This window comes from Elgaria multicarinata, chromosome 6, assembly GCF_023053635.1.
Source record: "Elgaria multicarinata webbii isolate HBS135686 ecotype San Diego chromosome 6, rElgMul1.1.pri, whole genome shotgun sequence".
Classification (NCBI taxonomy): domain Eukaryota; kingdom Metazoa; phylum Chordata; class Lepidosauria; order Squamata; family Anguidae; genus Elgaria; species Elgaria multicarinata.
Window position 1 is genome coordinate 39,716,932 of NC_086176.1, and position 18,394 is coordinate 39,735,325.

Consider the following 18,394-nt stretch of genomic DNA (forward strand, 5'->3'; position numbering starts at 1 on the left):
TCACTAGAGATGGGAGTGACTAACATTCCAAATGCTTGGAACAGCCAATTGCTTATTAGTATACACTGTCGCCCATCAATAAACAGGCTAGGCAAAACTGAGGCAGAGGGCCAACTCTCCACTTTGCTCAGCTAAATGCAGCATGACTCACAACAATATTAAGGCAGTTGGAGTTGGACATAGATGTATACTTCATTGTAAGTGACGTATATCTCCTTGCTAAAAGGGACTGGGTAATTTGATACATGGGGGATCTATGCCTATAGATTCTGTAATGTAATCCAGATTTAGATAGAATTAGCTCATCTGCAGCTATTTAAAGGTGAAATTGCTGTAGCCCAGCAGTAGAGCATATGACGTGGATGTAAAAGGCCCCAGGTTTAATCTATGTTATCTCTATGTAGGGGTGGGAAAGGCATCTGTCTGGAACCCTGGGTATATCTTCCAAATGTTTTAGTTTACAACTCCCGCCATCCCTGACCATTGGCCATGTTGATGGGGCTGATGGACATTGTACACCAAAACATCTAGGGGGGAAAGCCTGGGTATCCAATACTGAGCTAGATGAACTGAGTTTATATAGTTGACTGGGGCCTTTGCTAGATGAGGAGTTAGCCCGGTGCGAGGCCTGGGCTCGTCCCTGTGTGTCCAGATGAAGCACAGGGGATCCTGGGCTCAGGGAGGGGTCAAACCTCCCTGGCCCCGGGGTAACTGGCACTGCATACAATTTCCCACGGTCTCAGGCTGAGCCTGCTTTTCCCTGCTGCTTTTCCCGGCTACCACAATACTCGAGAGCAGCCAGGAAAAGCGGTGGATGGCGAGCAGCACTCCAAAGGAGCTCTGAGGCCATCAGGGCAGGGGGGGGAGATCGGGGGGGGATTGGAGCCATGGGGGATCGGGGAGAACCGGAGATCGGGGGGAACCAGAGATCGCGGGGGAGAAATCACAGTCAGGGTGGGAAAATCGGGGGCAGGGGGGCAGGGAACCCTGTTTTTAATTTTTAAAAAACCCTACCTTTGCCACTGGTGCGCTCCTGCACACCCGGCCCTTTAAGGCTCGAACAAAATGGAGGACACAACAGGGCTTTCCTTTACCCCGTTGCGTCTGACGTGTGGAAAGGAGTGACAGCCCACACTACTTCTATCACAGGCTGGCCCCTCCTCACCACCGGATTTTAAGGTAGGTCTAGCAAAGCCCTCAGTTTAGGCAGTGGGTTGTATCCAGTGGTAACCTTAGCTCTCTGCAGGCACTTGGCTGCATCACAGATATAGCCAAAGTGGGAATGGGATGTGGGTGAGCATGCACACCCTGCCTGCACCCAAACATCTCTATGTCCCAGGCTGTCAAAGATAGCATTAACCATGGTGGTTGGACCATGTGACACTGGTTGCCTCTGCCAGTTTTAAGTGCTCAGATGAACTAAAGACTGGGAAAATGAGAAACTGTGAGAAACTGAGGCTTAATCTACACCAAGTAGGATATGTTGTAAACCGCCCAGAGAGCTTCGGCTGTGGAGCAGTATATAAATGTAATAAATAAATAAATAAATAAATAAATAAATAAATAAATAAATTGCACTATGGAAGTGGTATATAAAAGGCTGGAGCCACACTACTGCTCTATAGCAGTATTGAAGTGCACTGACAACTGTTAGGCCCATTGACACATTCCATATACCTCTTTCATACCGCTATATCCTGCTTGTTGTGGCCCCTGCCTTTTATTTACTGCTTTCATACTTCTTTCATGGTGCATTATCCTGCTTGGTGTAGATTAGGCCTGAGATTGACAGATTCATCCATCCCTACCAGCCACTGAGTGGGCTTCTGGGGTCTCAAAGGGGTACTTCCAAGCCTACCCGGAGATGTCAGGGATTGATCCTGGGACCTTCTGCATACAAATGGTGGGTTCTGCCAGTGCATTTTGGGCATTCTCCAGATCTGTATATGAATCCGTACATTAATCTACACATGTTTTAAAGAAATCAGTTATCTAAAAGGCACCATAAGTCCTGTACTTTCTGCTTCAATGTATTGCCCCAAATTTCCCACTGTTCAGAGGCACGGGAGGGCAGAACTTTCTTGTTGTGACATGCCAGACTTTTATGTCTATTCTAAGTGCATCTGCTTTTGAAAGCATGTTTTCTCCTCTGGCACACATACTTCTTTCCCATGGTTCCATCCCATATTCTTGTGCATGTTTAATATTGTTTATTATTGCAACTGCATGCACCCCAAACATTGGTGCCAATGCCACTTAAGTTTGACAAAAGAAAAACAAAAAACCAGCAGCTTAGAAGATGTCACCTTTAAAATCCAAGAATCCATTGAGCATAGAACCCAAATGTTTTCATGTTTTCCCTGTGCATAGGATAGAAGAACTACAGTTATGTTTATGTATTGTATGAGGTTGCCAGAATACAAGAAGCAAAGTCTACCCTTTGCTCTCTGCAGCCTATTCTTTAGCACTGAATGCACTAAAGGATATGATGATGATGATGATGATGATGATGATGATGATGATGATGATGATGATGTACTACTGGTAGTGAAAACACCTTTTCTAAAATTTAAATTCTAGTGGGTGGCTTAATTAGAAGCAACATCCAGTAAAGCATCCAGTAGAGAAACTAATTACTTGATTGTCAAATGGAATAACAATAATTTTCCTTAAAGTGAAAGCTCTCCCACTGTAATTAGGTTATGTCATACTTTACCCTGAAGGGAATATTAAAAACACAAGACTAGCCAGTGCCATCCACTGTATAATTTCTATTTATAGACTTCTGCTAAATTGCTGCCTCCGTGATACAGCTGCAACATCAATAAAGAGCACAACAGCAGCTCTTCTGTTGGTCAATTAAGTTTGCTACATGGATATTAATGTAAATATGGATCTTGTAAAGACATTTTTGTTGTTGCTGTTGTTGTTGAATAATCATTTGTAGTGAAATACAAAAAAAATTATGAACACATAAAATATTCAGAAGAAAGGCCAGGGGCAGAAATGGGCTTTAACCTGCAATCATACTAAAATAAAATAAGTGTATTTCTATTATATGCAGAGCTGTAATTGTGCTTATAATTAAATGACATTGGCATTTTTTTTAAGAAGGGGGACTTCATTATTTATTTATTTTTCTGCATATTTCAGTTCAATGTGCCAACTAATCCAATGATAGGGCTTACAGGGAAAATACAAAAATGTATCAGAATAAAATCAATAAACAATTAAAAGTTCTATTATATAACACTAAAATGTACTATTTTAGTAAAGATATAATTGACATAACAGAAATATGTGGGGAAACTACCTTGCCAAATTCCTCCAGCAATAGTTCAAGCCAGTCTGATCCCTTTTGTCATGAATAAATACCTCTTCTGACATGCCTGTGCAGGCCCTAAAGGTCCACCTAGCTCCACCCCTTCCCAAAAACAACTTTAATGGTCTCAAGCTTTTACACAGAGCCTTGCTTTCATGTCACACCCTGTTCTCCTGGAAGACCAACAGGCATCGTTAACAAGTGGATGTCACACCTTCATGTCACACTTCACACTTTCATGTCACACCCTGTTCTCCTGGAAGACCAACAGGCTTCGTTAACAAGTGGATTTGGACAAGTTAGTCTTTGGCACCTTCACTGTTAACAAGTTAGTCTTTGGCACCTTCACTGGCGTGGACTACAAGGGGGGGGGGGGGTTGGTAGTTCCTTGAATGGGGAGGCAGCTGGGCTTGCCCTTCATGACTAGAGATGCCATTTCTCCTGAGACGCCTCAACCCTATCCAGACTCTGGCCCCATTCAGAAGATACCTTAAACCATAGCTTTAACCATGGTGGTTAAGCCAGAAAGCCAGGCCGTGTTCCGAAGACATCTTAAACCATGGCTTTAACCACAGTGACTAAGGCAAAAGCCTTATTCATCATGGAAAAAGCCATGGTTTAAGGTGTCTTCTGAACACAGCCCGGCATTCTGGCTTAACCACAGTGGTTAAAGCTGTAGTTTAAGGTGTCTTCTGAGCAAGGCCTATGCAAGTCTATGGCTGTTTCAGAACTAGAGTCTGAACATTTTAGTGGTCCATTGTAGTGGTCTGATCTTCAGCCAATAAAAGATAAGCCCTTTTCTCAGCCCCTTGCACTGAGAGTGAGGAGAGGATTTATCTTCAATCTGCTGAGCATCACAGATAGGTGCTTCCTCCTCTCTTGGTGGGCTAGGGGAATGGGGCTGGACCTGGTAGAGGGGTGGGACTGGGAGAGAAGTCTGGCAAGCCAAATGGGGAATCCTCATGGGCTATATTCAGCCCAAGGGCAGAGGTATCTCATAGCTGCTCTACATACCGTCCAGAAAACTCTTGACCAAGCTGACTCCAGATGCTTTGATAGCTGCCCTTCTTCTGGATTCAGCCTCTGAGACCAAAATATGTACCCAGATGCTGAGCAAGATGGAATCTCCTCCAAATTATTACCCTGGCTTTTTCAGGCTGCAGTAGACTATGAAGAGGACATTTCATCCCTGTGTTTTCCTTGAGGAACATTGCAAAACTATAATCTTATAAAGACAGATGGTTGCTTACAATAACAGGAAAGTGCTCTTTTTTCCACTAGATTTAGATCCATTATGCGTGGGTGGGACAACGCTTGAAGGCTACACTAACTCCAGCGCATTCCTGAGCAATTGCTCAAGTGCTTCTGTGTATACTCCATTTTAAGGACGTCACCAGGTCTGCATTTGTTTCGTCAGGGTTGAGTAAGAAAAAAGCTTTCCCTACCAGCTTTCAAAAAAAACACACCCCAAAAAACCAAAACAAAACCCACATAATACACTTTAGTGCTACTCAGTTAACTTTATTGATCTTTGAAAGCAGCCAAGAAAATGGCTGGATTTTGTCTAAGTTTGACAAATAATTGACCAGGGTGGGGGAAGGAGGATAAGCTGACCAAGTTTTTGTTTGCTGGACTTGAACTACATTTCCAGCCAGATCTGGAAGCAGGGCTGGACTTGAGCTACATTTCCAGCCAGATATGAATTTGAGAGAGTTGGACCCTGTTTGAAATGAAGTGAGATGTAATTAATTCTCCCACTTACAAATAGGGATGGACAAATCTGCCAACCCCACCAAAATTGTTGGTGTTATAAGATCAAGCTCGTTCAGTCCCATGGCAAACACATGAGCTTGCCATTATTATTTTTACAAGTCATCTAGCAATTCATATGCATTTGTTCATCATGGATACATTAATGAACTCGTTTTTGTGCACATTTCAAACGTATGCATTTTTGGACCCATGAGCCTAGTGCCAAAAGTGTGTGTGCACTTTGAAAATGTACACATTTGGTTTTGTACATTTGGAAAATATGTGCATGCATCGTTAAGCACATTTTTTGTTTTGTTTTGCAAAAAAAACATTGCAAGCTTGGAAATGTATGGATTTCTCACTGCAAATTGTGTTTGGGTCTGCAGTTAGTCCCAGGTGGTGCAAATTAGTGAAATCCATTTTAACGGAGCAAATTTCTCAGACATCCCTAATTCCAAATTCACCTCCATTGCTAATCTTAAGTGGATAGTTTTTGTTTTTAATGGACTATTCCAAAAGAATCGCTAGTAACCTCCATGCTCCCTTTCCCCTAGCTTCACTGCTACTCTCTGTCCCCCCGCACCCTAGTCCACAACTCACTTTGGGCTACATCCCCAGGCCCCATCCTTTTTTTGGGGTCAATCATAGCATTGTGTTAACTGACTTTGGAAACAGTGTAAATCTATGTTAAAGAAGTCTTAATCAGAGTGTCAATTTCTTAATGAATAAATGCCAAAATACAACTCTATTAATCCGTGTGGGAATTCCTTATATATCTTAACTGTATGTAACAACCAGTTATTGAAATTCGGATTTTCAACACTATTTGTCGCCCAGTAGCTTTAATGTATGGGAGATCTGGGAGATCTGTATGGTACACTGAGCATATTATTTCTCAGACTGACTTCAGTGTCCAATCTGTAAAATGGGGGAAATCAACAGTATATGAGTTGTTGTGAAACTAACAGTATAATTACTAATAAATTGTATGTTAAGGACCCTGTAGAATTCATTGTAGTGGTACCAGTGGTTGCAGTGACAATAATGAAGTTGGTGATGGTATCTAGTACAGATGCACAGAGTGGGTCTGCTCCTCCCCGAAATTTGGGGCAATGCTCCAATGGGACAATTCCCTGCCCCAATTTCAGGGTGGCTCTTTCTCCCCACACCTCTAGATTACTCATCAGAAAGCCACTCCGTTTTCAGAGAACCACACTATTATCAGCAATAGGAATTATCCCAAATGTATACATCTCCATCATATTTAAAGACAAAGAGATGAATCTTGGCACCCTGGTAGCTCTTTGCAGTGAGTGGAGTGTGGAAATAACGAGGCGACACAATAGTTTGATTGAACACAACTGCAGAAGGGTAACCTAAGCGGGCATCTCCTCTATAACGGAATGAATCTGTATTCTCTTGGGCGAAACATTCCTGTCCAGAGGGTGGCGCGAAACGTTCCACCACCCTTTGGCTCCCCCTTTCGAGGTGGGAGACCTTCCGGTGTCACCCCTCCCCGTGACGTAAGTGTGCGGGTGAATGAGAAGGGTCGGTCTCAAGGGTAACCCTTATCTCCCCAGCTGGACCGTAGGGTTCGCAGCTGTTGAGCCTCAGGTGTTTACCCATCACCGCTAGGTGCCATGGAATGCTCACCAGCCCTAAACACGTGGAGATGTCTGCTTCCCTGCCAACCAATGTGACCGAAACAGAACGCCAATCAACCTATTTATTACACCCTAGCCTTTCTTGCAGTGTGAAGTAGGCGAAAAAACTTATGACCTTAACAGTAGGTAATAAGTAAAAAATTCCTACTTGCCCTCCTAGTGACAACCGATAAACCACACTACCTACAGGGAAGGGTGGGAGGGAGCTGCTTTGCAAGAAGGAGGAGGGGAGGGTAAGTTTTTCTCCCCTTAAATAAGCATGGGGACCCCTTCCCTCCTTGGTGGCCTGATGAGGGGCCATCCAAGGGATGACCTCCATGCCTCGTAGCGCCACCCCCACCTGCAACGACCTCACCACGCCCAAGCTATGCTGGGCGTGTTTGTAAGGCTTTAAGTAGGGCTTTAGCCATGCCAAGTTTAAAGCAGATCCCTTCACCCCTTGATTTTTAGTTGTGTGTTTTTTTTATAAAAAAACCCTCAAACTCCCCCACCACCTACACACACACACACACACACACACACACCTGTGCAGGACCTATCTTTTACTTTGCTGATGCACAGTTGTGCATCTTACAGTTTACAAAAACTGAAGCTTCATCACTTCCTGGGACAACTCATTTACATGGAATGGTTTTCATTATTTTCATAATGTGAGCCATTTTTCCTAAATCCTTCCTTTCAGCCAACATCAGCAGACCATATGGGGAGTGGAACTTGGACTCTTTCTTGATCCATGAGCTAGCAAATAAATGACTTCCAGGGCGGGGGAAATGGGTTATATCGTTTGCAATTCCTCTCCCTAATCAACATGATTGGAAGAGGATGCAGGAAGGAGACTGTGGCTATTGGTTAGCCACAGATGTCAATCTCAAAACTTCCCTCCTTCACCCCTTGGCATTTTCCTAATATGGAAATGTGCTCAGTTAGCTGCCCATCAACACGGAACGTGTCTTCACATTACCTAAAAAACCTTTGCACCTAGGGATCCATTCAAGGCTCTGAATGATCTTCTAACCTCACTGCAGTTTCCTGATGGTTTTAAAATCACCCCCTAATCACATTGCAATTTTGGAGGTTTGGCAGAGGTCCGGCGGACCTCCGGATTTTCATTGCAGAGTGCACACTCTTAGTATCTAGCTTTGCTTTTTGCCCTTTTCATAAACATTACAATCCTAATTAAATGAATTACGTGTTTGAAATCTATGGCAGCATTCCTTTAGTTATTGTAGGTTCTCAACTTTAGGCAACATTGTTTTTCAGAAGCTGGAGGGAAAGGATTTTGAGAACCTGGGTGTAAAAGCACCAGAGGGAATCTGGGTTTAATGAAAAGCTACCTCCCAGCTGATACATCAAATGAAGTCAGTGAGTTATGAAAAGAGATTGACAGTGTTAACAAGGGACTATATCCAGCAATTCCACTCATGAGGTTTCCTAGATATATAAAACCAGCAATACTAAGAAAGGTCAATTCCCCCAGGCAGAGAGTTCAGGAACACACCCTGCTATTGCTTTTAGTTTGATTCTGACTAGAAGCACAAGTATTAGTATATGAAAGTCACAGCCATCCACAGCAAAAAATAGTACATAAATATGCCATCCAAGTTTAGATATGCTAATAATTTGATTGCCAAATAGAATAACAGCAAATATCATGACAATAATCTATCATAACCAACAGCTCATAATTTCACCCCAAGTATCCCCTTCTATCTCATCATGACATGAGCAAAAAACTTGTCAACCTCTTGTTAAGTGCTTGCAAATGAAGGCAGGGATTCAGGATAGATGAAATCAGTACATACGGAGCTACACAATTCAAACACCTTACCAAAGCTTTCAAAATATTTGTGAAGAGGATCTTCTAAGGGGTTCAGTGAGGAGCATCATTTGCCATTAATTCTGAACTTAGTTGTCAGAAGATCAGGCAAACTCATTACTGGTAATCTGGGAGAAAAGTGTGTATAGGAGACATGAATGAAGCCACTTCAAATGTTTGGGAGAGTGCACATAGGGATGGGAATACAAGCAAAACTTGAGCTCGTCTAAGTTCTCCAAATGCCACCTCGAAGCTCATTCTGTCTGATGTCCATATAAATGTATGGTTTCTTCTCCGATGATTAAAATGTATTTCTGCACATTTTTCAAAAATACGCATTTTCACATACATTTTACTAATGTACCCATGATGTCAAATACATTTTTGGGGGTCCACAAATCACATTACAAGTTCCATAATGTATAGATTTCCATTCAAGCCCATGTTCCATCTGGGAGGTGTGAACTGGGTAAATCCTGGTCTAAAACAAACTGAAATTAATTTTTCATACATTTCTCTCACACATCTTCATCAAAATCCCCCTGCATGGAGAAAGTTTACATGCCAGGAAGGAGACTATGCAGCATGCCATCTCATTGTATAGCAAATTTCTGTTTTGGCAGAGATTTTGAAGAGCATAGGCACTTTCAAACAATTGACTCTCCAAGTACATTCTGGGTTACTGATGAGTGACTCTGTGAGTTTCACCATCTCCTGCATTCAAATGGTTTAAATCTCAAGATTCCAATCCAGACTTTTAAGAGCAAAACACTCAAAGTCCTAAGCCCAGGTAGATGAATCTGTCAGTTTTGGTTTCTCCCACATTCAGTTGTTTGTTTGTTTTCTCAATGTCAAGGAGTGGGGTTATCCTGAATTTGGAGTATTTTGGTAAATCTGGTAAATTCTTATCAAGGCAAAATTGAAATGAAATTCTCAGCCATTCCTATCCTAAGCTGGTGGAGCCCTTTACAGAGGACTTTCACCTGGAAGTTGGAATTGACCATCAAATAGTACAAGTGGAGGATGGTGAATCTGTTTTTTGTGGGGCTGTGAATTCATTCTGCCTTGAGCCCCAGTACTGGGGGAAAGGCGGGATATAAATAAATAAATAAATAAATCCAGTTTTCAGTCGGAAACAGCCCAAACTCTAAAAAATAGGTTCTGAATCTAATTAAGGGATAGGGTTTGGCTCCTTGGATAACTTTTTTGAGTTCTGGTTGGTTCTGACTGGAACTTGGAATGGATTCACAGCCTCACAGAAATCGGAACCATCAGACTCCACTGAATAGTACCGAACAAAAGCATGAAGGGAAGCACAGAATGCAAAAAGAAAAGAAAAGAATGTTTTCTCATAGGTGTCAATGGGGTGTGTGTGTGGAATTAATAAACCAACACATTTTAGGAAGAAGTGCTCCTTCATCTGGGGCAATCTTACAATCCTACAAACCCAGATTCTATAAGCCTGATACAAAGGGTAATAACTATCTCCCTTACATTATCAAGAAGTGACGGAGCGTTTAATTTAAAAAGGCATTGGGTAGCACTATTGAAAACATGTTCTCTTTTTGCATTCTGTCCTCAAATAGTTGCAAACATTTGATTAAGGAGGAATGCTTAACTTATTCCTAAAAAATAATTAATGTTTGGAGATGGCTCAATGAAAACATTGTGTGTGGCAGCTGTGGAAAAAGGCCAGTTCCATGCTAGGGATCATTAGGGAAAAGACTGAAAACAAAGCCTCCAGAATTGTAATGCCTTTATGCATATTTATGGTGCAGCCATGTTTTAATACTGCGTATAGTTCTGGTCACCACATCTCAAAAAAGGATATGGCAGACTCGGGAAAGGTGTAGAAAAGGGTGAACTAAATTATGAGTAGGAATATTAGAAGAGACCTGCTGGGTCAGACCAAAGGCCTATCTAGTCCAACATTCTGTTCACAGAGTGACCAGGCTGACTCTTTATAGAAAGTCCATGAGGAGGACAAATAAGCAAGAGCCTCCTGCTGGTATTCTCCACAACTGGCATACAGAGGCATACTAGCCACAATAGTGGAAGTCATATGTAGCTATCATGATTAGTAGTCATAAGCTTTATTCTCCAACATTGGACACCTTTTCTATGAGGAAAGACTAAACCACCGGGGGCGGGGGTTAAAAGGAGGTTTGGAGGGGACATAATAGAAGTCTATTAAATTATATATGTTGTGGAGACAGTAGATTAAAAAAAAAATCCCTCTCTTGTTATACTAGAACCTGGGATCATCCAATGAAATTGATTGTCAGTAATGTTATAAAAAGGGAGTACTTCTTCACATGGCACATGATTATTTTATGAAATTTGCTGCCACAGGATGTGGTGATGATCACTCACTTACATGACTTTGAATAGGAGACTTGACGGAGCCATCTCTCAATAGCTACTAGTTGTGATGGCTATATATGAAGTCTCTATGTAGCAGGCCACTGAATATTATCTACTTGGAACCTGTGGGAGCGGGCTAGTGGCTTTAAAGAACAGGATGCCAGACCAGACTGACCATTGCTCTGATCCAGCAAGCTCTGCTAAAATTCACAATTTACTACCATAGATATGGCAATGGTCATTAGCGTAGATAGCTTTAAAGGAGGATTAGGCAAATTCATGAACTATGGATTTATTGATGGCTATTTAGTCATGACAGTTAAATGGAACTTCCATGTACAAGGTAGCATACCTCGGATAGCTGAAACTGGAGACAAATAACAGGAGACAGTCATCGTCTTCAGGCTTGGCTTCTAAGCTCCCAAAGATGCCTGGCTGGCTAGCTACAGAATGCTGGAGTAGATGGATCTTTGATTTGATCCAGCAGGATTTTTCTCATGCTTCTCCCTCAAGTCTTGGATGTTTATAATATATCCTCAATGTATTGATGCATTACTTTTGTGCATTATTGTAAAAATATCAGCAACGTCCTATGTGTCCTTTAATTATGTTTTTGCAAAACAAGTAACTTGCAGCTGGAAACGTTGAAACTTCAAATGCTGTAATTTCAATGTAGTGGCTGTATTATTACACCATAATGTGTTTATTTGTTTGTTTGTTGCATATTCACATTAAGCAATGAGGCCACACATTCCATAATATAGATGGGGAAGTGCCTCGTCCTTAGATTCTGAATTTTTGTCTAATAATATATTAACATTACTATTTTAATATGTAGCAGGATATGAATTGACCAGCTGCCCAAACCTAAAAGTAGTACGCTACTGAATCCATTGTCAGAACCAAGGTCAATATCAGATATGTGGTTCTTCTCATTTGGGATGTGTGTGTCCACATCCAGTGTTGTTCAGGTACATAATTGTTTGAGCCTTTTTGAAACACCTTGATCAGTATCATAGCCCTTTTCAGCTGTTCATCTTCCACAGTTTCCCTACCTCCCCTTCAATCTTGTTAAATTGGTTATCCTTAATGCTTGTGGTGAAGCTGATCTAAGTACCATTACAGCCCGAAATTAAATTTCTCACACACTGATAAGCTGTTTCCATTATACAGTTCAACAAGAAAAGAGAGTACATTGAAAAGCTGCTAACCAATAAACAGAGGATTTCAACATCCTGGCAAAAGGGGCATGGGTGTGTAGTACAATTAACAATATTTCAGTGGGAATCAATTCAAGTCAAAAATTTCAAATCACATGCCAAAGAGGGCCTCCATAGGGGGTTTTTAAGGAAAAAATTCAGTTAATGATGTAACTAGAGTCCAGATTAAGATTACACAGCTCAGGCTACAGGTATTAAACATGGGAGTTATAAAAAGCTAGGTGTTTTCCCCTGTTGTCCCTCATTGATTCAAAGCCATAAAGAGAACTTTAGATTCACAGGGTGGTTCATTCCATACTTACATTTAGAAGCTCTGCCATAATATGGCGTCATTATACAAAATGGATACCCCTTCCTTTAAAAACAAAAATATTTTAATGATGGTTCCTTGTTTTGGCCTTGTCTATATGCAAATTTAGTTTCAGTTTCATTAACATCACAAATTACCCTGTTCAAGCCCCTGAAAATGAAGTGAGTGCATTCTTTTAAGGAAACACTCACAGGCTTGCAATTGCATTTGCAACATGTGTGCACTATGAAAATATACACATTAAATCATGTACATTTGGTGAAAAAAAAATACCCATTTCCTTGCTTTAAAAGTCCACACCTAAATGCACACTTTTCCCATTTGGGGGTGGGTGGGAAGTTCACATTGGCAAACAGGAACAAGACAGACCAAGTTTCATGGTGTAAGTTGGAGAACTTTGATGAACCCAAGCCTCACTGACTCTCCCATCCCTAGCCTGATCAGTTCAAAGTGTGAATACACATTGGCTCTCTTTGGATAAGAAACTGAGGCTCCATAAACCATGGTTTATGAAGCTGTGAAAGAGTGCTGAGGTCAAGCATTCCTCCCCTTCCACCTCCTGTCATTCTGCCTTCATGTTCTGGATTCAGCACAAAGATCCTGGCCTGGTTTGTTAACTTAGGTTAAACCAGAATGTCCACAGCAAAGCCAGTATGCGACCGGACAAGGGGACAGGAGGGGCAAGATAGGAGTGCTGCATGTTCCCAGCTTCAGAAATCATGCTTCAGGAAGCCTGAAATGATCATCTAAACTGGGCATTTTTGTTATGGTTAAGGGATCGATACATTACTTGCTTTTCTCACTATACCTTTTCGTTGTGATGGAGAACAAAATTGAGTACAAAAGTCACCTGTGTGTTATTAAAGAGGTGTTCCTTTGGGGTTTCTTTATTTGTTCGTTTAAAAATTCAGCAAACAGCCAACATATGCTAGGCTACACTGATTGGTTTTGTGGCGGGCAAGATAGATGAACAGTGAGTTACAACTCTCCTTATTGGCAGGAAGAGGAGAAGGAGGTGAATGAGAGGGAGCAAATTTACCAGTGGAAACATGAATTTCAGTTCTGCTGCCAGAAATTGGCGAATGAAAGCTTGTAGGAAGTTCTTTCATCATTAAATGAAAGCATTCCGTTGAAGAGTTATGAGTTGTTCTTCCCAAGACAAAAGAATTCCAAAATTGTAATATTATTTGTTTTAACTGAAGAATAAAACAGATTGGCTTGGGTTATTTGAGGTCTTGCTTATAAGGAAACAGATGTGGTGCTCTCAGTTTTGACAAGCACCAGCCACCCTGCAGAGGTGACATGAATCTATTATCAATACATTCATCACATTCATCGCATGTGTACATTCCCAGCTTGGGCATTACAGTCCTGGATCACCAACCAAACCCAGAAATAAATATTCAGCTAGTCATGTGAGATCATAATGTCTGTGGCTGCATAGAGGGAAGTTCCATAATGAAAAGAAGTCCATCATGCAATAGCAATGAGTGGCTCAGTTAGAAGTGAACCGCCCAGAGAGCTTCGGCTATTGGGCGGTATAGAAATGTAATAAATAAATAAATAAATGCCTGTATGGCAAGGGCAGTATTCATTCTGAAAGCCCACTTTCCTGCCTGGAAACAATTATTCTGCATCAGTGGTGTCACAAAAAACCCATTGATTTTAACAAGGTGTACTTACAAAGAAGTGTGCTGGACAGTAGCCAAGTTGCTTCTAAATTTAAGGAATCAGCTTTTTTGTGAACATGTACAAACAATTTTCTGGGATAATTTGATAAGTATCTGTTCATTCTTGTTGCGTGTCAGAGAACACGCTGCAATGTTGCAAAGGGGTAAAAAAAATATGCCTCTGGATGTATCCTAGTCCTTCTCTAGGGAGCTCTAACTAGCACACATTAGATTATGTAATCCTATCAACAATCTTTAAAGTTGAATGTGCTGAAAGGTTGTGATTAGGCCAGGGCTGTCCAGCAAGTTCTGTTGGAGATTTTAACTTCCCACCTCCAAACTATTTATTTATTTATTTATTGCATTTTTCTGTACCACCCAATAGCCAAAGCTCTCTGGGTGGTTTGCAAATTTAAGACAATTCAAAACAAAAAAATAGTATAAAACCATAATATAAAATACAATATAAAAGCACAAGCAAGATAAAAACAGCAGCAATGCAAAAATACAAATTTAAAATACAAATTTAAAACAGCAAAGTTAAAATTAATTTATAGTCTGTTAAAATATTGGGAGAATAAAAAGGTCTTCACCTGGCATCTAAAAGAATATAATGTAGGTGCCAATACTCTAAGGACTCTAAGCAATAGACTATTCTGGTTTTATTAGAATGTAAGCCTATGCAGCAGGGTCTCGCTATTTACTGTTTTACTCTGTACAGCACCATGTACATTGATGGTGCTATATAAATAAATAATAATAATATTCTATGCCCTATGGACAGAAACACCAAGAAGAGATGAGTGAATTCAACCTGGGGCCTGAAAAATAATCGCCTGGTATTATGCACTGTAACTGGCCAGGCAAGTAAGTCCAGGACCATTATAAAACAGTGCCCCCTACCCCTAACTCACATAAATGCTCTAATAAGATACCATGGTCAGTGATATCAAAAAAGGATTCATGGCTAACTATTTTACCTCCGTGTGTGTGTGTTAAGGATATATTTAGAGGGAGGGGTGGAGAGTGTAGCCAAATTGTGGTTGCCCTAAAATGAAACACACACCAAACAAATGGGAAGTACTATTTTGGTGCAACCTTCGCTACAGCTGCTAGTAGTCTTGCCCAGTTCAACTGCCCATTAATTGTTGGCCTCTGGGTATTTCTTAACAATCTATGAGCAAGAATAAACTTCAATAATGTAATTTTGCCAACTCATAGATCACAGTTTGTGTTTGGATTGACCATTATGGGAAACAGACTAGGTGGGCTTTTGGTCTGACTCAGAGGCCTCTTCTTAGATTCTTTTGACAAACATTTTTCAAGTTTGAAGAGAGCTCCTTAAAACATTTAAGATTTTACATTCTAGTTGTAGCTGTAGGGGCTTTGATGAAAAAAATATGTCCTGTCCGGTGAATAGACTCTCCTGTGGGTTTAGCTAGGGATGGATAAAAACTGTGTTGTTTGTTTCTAAGAACACACTAATATTTGCGTGTCCCGTCCTGTCCCCACACATAAACTGGGCAGAAAGAACTTGAGATTTAAACAATTCAAGTGTGAGAGAAAGTGAAACTGGCAGATTTATCAATTCAGGCAGATGATTAGCTCTTAAATGTATCAGTTTCAGCTGTGTTTGACATGCTGAATTACTGTTGCCAACTCTCTTTTTTTTTTTTAGAGGCTCTTCATCTTTAACTGTTTTACTCTGTACAGCACCATGTACATTGATGGTGCTATATAAATAAATAAATAATAATAATAATAATAATAATAATAATAACAAGTTAACAATTAACAATTACATGACAGGCAGATAGAACATAGTCCTCACTATGATGGGAATAACTGCACCCATTGGATTTGGCTAGTAAAGACAAATGAGGATTTCATTCAGTTCATTGTTTGATAAGAACTTACCAAAATCCACAAATTTCAACCTAAACATGACATAGGACATAGCTAGACAGGGCGAAATCCTGGGGTGTGTTCACATAATGCACAGGGGAACCTGGGATCATGGAGGGATGATCCCTCCCTTGCCCCGGGAACTCGCCCTATCCTTTAGGCCCGGTTTTTCCGCCGTCTCGGGCTGAGCCCAAGACCACAGAATGTGTGGCCAGGCGCCACGGTTTGTCCCAGCTCCTCATGGTTACTGATGAGGAGCTGGGACCCACTCAGGAGCACTGCACCTATGGGGGGTGGGGGGAGTGGGGAATGATTATTTTTTAAAAAACACCCCGTTTACCTTTTGCGTAGCAGCGCTCCTGTGCTGCTGGCTCTTTAAGAAAATAAAAAATGGTGGGCGTGATGCCCCTCCCTCTGAGGTCATCTCACGCCATGTGTAAACAGAGGGGAGATCTCGTGATAAAACCATTGCAAGATCTTCACCCCTCTGTCACGGACTAACAGGTAGGTCTAGCTAAGGGCATAGAGGACTTGAAATGTAAAAGAAAAATGAATGCAGGACAAAGCAAAACTTTGACATTCCTCCACCCCTAGGTTTGATTTTGGTAGTTCCATTATTAAAATGATGAACAGAAGAAGGCTTGATGAAAGGTTAATCTTTTATACCATTCCCCTTTCAACAGATTCCAGGCCCAGCCAAATACTTCTGGGAAGCTTGTTTTTTTGTTCATTTGTTTGTTTTATATCTCCCCACCCCATTTCTGCCAAAAATAGTGTCGAGGTGGCTGCCAATAAAATTCAGATTGAAATCAAAATCTTAATTAAAATATGACATAAAAACAAATTAATTAAAAGCAATTAAAAACACAAACAATATAAGAAATGTACAGCACCAGCCAATTAAAACAGGGCATGTTGTTATTAATTAAAACAAGGCACAAACAGGACATGGACACTGCAACCTTTCTCAGTTGCTTGTCCCTATCATCTAATGTTCAGAGAGATATTGCCTTGGAAAATGGAAAGTTCATTTAGCTATTATGGTTAATAACCAATTGTTAGACCCCCCTCCTCAATTAATCACATAGTCCATATTAATAATAATATTAATAATAATAATAATAATAATAATAGCAGTAGAAGCAGGAATTTGATCCCTTGGTTGTCCATACAAATAGCACTGTGGGAAAAGATTAAAGGCCCATCTTTGGAATCTAATTGGTTATCTAATATTTTGTTGACATGGTTGTTCAGTTTTGTAGTTTTATTTGAATATTTTGTTTGGCTTCTGGCTGTTCTCTTCTATCTGTCAATTTAAAATATCCGTATTCCGATTATTATGACCGGTGATCAATATAATAACAGTGACTCAGACTGTACTGTCTGTATTCTGGCTCAGACCAAACTTCTAAAGTTCTGACTCATTCTGCAGTGTTATACAAATTATATTACTCATTTCTTCACTTAAACTTCTATAGAACATTTACTTTATTTTTCCTATTCCCTAAACTTGTATTTGGGAAGCCTTTTGAAACTCCTTAATTCTACCAAATGTTTCCAAATAGGTTTAATCCTTTTACACCAGCATGTAATGAGGTGGTGTTACATCAATGTAATGTGTTAGGGATTGACAACATTTAGCCAAATGTAAGCATAATTGTAAAAGGAATTGCATCATAAAGTTGAAATCATAGCCTGGCTGTGATAAATTCCAATATTTAAGACCTCCCTGATCAGTCATTTATACTAATCCCAATGACTACACAATCCACTTGGAGATTTCAAAACCTCACAATTAATTTGGACAGCTTCCATTGGAAGCAGTTTATAAGATATGTCTTTGTTTCCCTCAAAGCACAAAACTTTCAACATATAATAACTTCATCAAAGTTGCAATACAATGTTTTGCAGGAATGGACCTTGGCTGTATACACGTCATTCATAATAAAAATAAAAATGGTAATTATTCATGTCAAAATATATTGTTAAAGGATGTGTAGGGTATCATGTGTAGTTCATATAAGCTATGCCTTGCCTCTAATTCCAGCCTCAACTATTCCATGCCTGCGCCATGATAGGCCTCAGTATTGGGACTTAAACCAAAACTTTCTATCCTGAGGAAGGGATCTAGCCTAGTGAGCTACCTGGAATTTTTATGGACTCAAGGCTCAAATTCCTTCTCTCAAGCACAGAAAGAGTCAGTGTATGGACATTGACCTCTGCATTTAACAGGTTGTATCAATTGACGAAGTCTGGTATGAATATTAGAAGCCTTCCGCCCTGGCCTATTTAACAGAGCAGTACTTCTTCTACAGGCATGGCTAGGCCAGGGAGGGTGGAGAGGAATGATCTCATCATATGGTAATCACAA